The sequence below is a fragment of the Notamacropus eugenii genome, chromosome 1 (genome assembly GCF_028372415.1).
Source record: "Notamacropus eugenii isolate mMacEug1 chromosome 1, mMacEug1.pri_v2, whole genome shotgun sequence".
In the NCBI taxonomy this organism is placed as follows: domain Eukaryota; kingdom Metazoa; phylum Chordata; class Mammalia; order Diprotodontia; family Macropodidae; genus Notamacropus; species Notamacropus eugenii.
The window spans coordinates 623,220,868-623,224,224 of record NC_092872.1 but is presented as its reverse complement, the minus strand read 5'-3'; positions in this window follow the sequence as shown (position 1 = coordinate 623,224,224).

Genomic DNA, 3,357 nt, shown 5'->3' with positions numbered 1-3,357 from the left:
TCTATTTTGGTCTCTCCCTCCAATCAGTTTATCTCTTTTCTTCTCTCTACCTATAATGAAAGAGATTACATTTTGTGAACTTTGGGGTAAACTTTTGCATTTGCAAAAAACTGATGATGAAATGTCTCTCCCTCCTCTGGACAGAGAAATGCTGGATGCCAGGTGTGGAATGAGACACAAAAATCCCATCTTCTGCAAGAAGCCTTTCCTGGCTTCCCTCAATGCTGGTGACTTCCTTCCAACATTATCTCCATTTTATCCTGTGTATCTTTTGTCTGTCCACAGTTGTCTGCATGTTGTCACCTCATTGACTGTGAGCTTCTTGAGAGAGGGGACTGTCTTTTACCTTTTTTTTTTTTTGTATCCCCAGAACTTAGAACTGTGTTTGGCATACAGTAAGTGCTTAATGAATACTTGTTGACTTGACTTGATACACTGTTAGATATGGGCAGTGATTAGGAAGAAGAGTTATTACAAAGTAACAGCAGTCTAAAAAAGTATCAATAATTTTTTTTAAAAAAAAGATTGGATTTGGAGTCAGAGAATTTGATTCCAAATCCTGGCTCTACCACTTCCTACCTGTATGACTTTAGACATGTAATTTTACCACTTTGGACCTCATTTCTTCATCTATAAAATGAGAGAGTTAGACTAAATAATCCTTAAGGTTTCTTCCAACTTTAAATTTATGATCCAAAGACTCTCCTCTCCTCTCCTCTCCTCCCCCTTCTTCTCTTCTCTCCTCACTTTTGTCATTATATTTGTGCCAGCAACATCAATTATCTTTTCAAATGTTATAAAAAAGACTGGGAGGAAAGGAGGTCTTAGTATATTGCAATGTCAACATGAATCAATCATATGATATACTGGGATTGTGTGCCAGTGGAACATAAGCTCTCCTAGATAATGAATTTTTCAACCACAACAACTCTCAAAGACCATCTGATAAGTTGAAAAAGAGTTGTAATCATTGTCCATGAACTGAACACCAACCTGAATGAAAGCAGAGGTCTTTCAAGTATTAATTTAAATATCCTTGGCATAAAAGATGTATGGTATATTGTCACTGTGTTGAGTAGACACAGCCTTCCATGCCTAAAACGCACTCACTCCTCAACTCGCTTTTAGGATCTTTAACCTCTTTCAAGGCTCCATCCTACCTGATTCCCCTAATGGCTAGTGCCTTCCTCCCTTAAATTACCTAATATTTACTTTGTGTAATTTGTATTTACATATATATATATATATATATATGTATGTATGTATGTATGTACATAGTTTCTTTCTTCATAGAATGTAAGGTCCTTGAGGATAAGAGATGTTTCATTTTTGTCTTTGTGTCTCCAGTTCCTAGCACAGTTCCTGGTGCGTAATTAGTGCCTAATAAATACTTTTTGAATGAATGAATAAATAAGATTTGGCAATTAAAAAACTTCTTGAGCAAAATGTTACTAGTAAAAAAAAACCCATATTATAGGCTCTAATGAAGGAAAGGCAATGGTAATAATGTTAATGGGCTGAATTCACCAATAAAAAGGAAGCCAATTGTAGGAAAAACCAATAATTTGCTACTTACAAGAAACATACTCACACATAGAGGAGGAGTTGTTCAACTTTTTTTGGTCATGGATCCTTTTGATAGCCTGAAGAAACTTATGTATTCTTTCTCAGAATATTCTTTTTCTCACATTCATAACTGAAGGCAATTCTAAATTTCAGTTAGAGGTTAGTGAAAAGAAAGATGTCATTTTTTTCTCATATAAGTTCATGAATTCCATCAACTCTATCCATACACTCCAGATTAATAACCCCTGACATAGACTCTTACAGATCCAACCTGAAAGGCTGGAATAAAAATCTATTGTATGTAGTTGAATTCAAAAAATAGATGTTGAAATCATGATTTTGCATAAGATAACAAACATAAACACTGTTAAGAGAGACACACAGGAAAGATTATTATTAAGACATCCTGTAATGGAAAACATTATTTTTAAATATACATGCAGCAAATGATACAGAAACCAAGTTCATAAAGGAAAAGTTAACTGAAATGAAAAAAGACATAGAGAGTATGACACTAATTTTAAATGACTAGCCTTATTCTGAAAGGACTTGAAAAATCCAACAGGAAAGCAAATAAGAAGGAAATTATAGATGAAAACTATTAGAAAGACTGAATTTGGTAGCCCTTTGAGATCTTCTGAATGAGAATGTTAGAGAATATATATGTTGCCAGATTTCCAAATACACAAATAATTCATAAACAAAAGGAGAAAGGCAAAGCTATACAAAGCCTTTGTAATTTATTTCCTGTCATTTATACCCTTTATAAACCACAACATAAAAATTATATTTAGGAAATTACAATTAAACCAAAGATACAAAATATACAAAGATACAAAGATACTGAGTAAAGATCAGTATAATAGTTTAAATAATGAATGGCATAGAATGACTAACATAATCATGATAATGAGAATGTCTAAACACACAAATGGATCTGTAATCCTATCAATTCAGGCACTCCCTACAAAAATATATATCAATATCTGCCCATCTGTGCATCTCTTTTTCATATTTTCCCATCAATTAATCCCAAAGTATATATTCAACTGTTAACTGAAAGCTCTAGGTATGCTAATACATGTTGATTTAATTTAGAAGCTCTTCTTGAGTTCTTCATTTAATTTTTCTATTTCTTCACCTATCATGAAAGATAGTGATGCGGAAGTGGCAATTACTTTCAAGTTCTTGAAAACTTTTATTTGAGCGCTACAAAAATAAGGTGACCAAATATACCATAAAAATGGTGTTTCCTGTTGCTTTTGGATGCATAATAAAACAAACTCCTCCAATTCTTTTTTTCTCTAATTTAAGGAAAACCTTTTTTCATATTCTTTTATTTATTATTTATTTTTTTATTAATTAATTTTATTTATTTTCAGTGTTCTACAATCACTACCATATAACTTAGATTATTCTTTTTCCTTCCCCCCTCCCTCCCTGAGACAGCATACAATTTTATATAGGTTCTACACAAACATTCTTATTGAATACATTTTCACTATAGTCATGCTGTGTAGAAGAATTAAATTGAATGGGAGAAATCATATAACAAACCAAAATATAATACACACACAAAAAAATGATCTCCTACATTCTGCAATTGAATTCCATAGTTCTTTCTCTGGATGTGGAAGGCATTTTGCTTTAGAAGATCATTGGGAATTTTTTTCAAGTCCTTGAATTGCTAAGAAGTTCCAAGTCTACCAGAAAAAACTCTCGCACACTGTGGTCATTGCTGTGCACAAAGTTCTCCTGGTTCTGCTCCTTTCACTCAGCATCAGATCATGT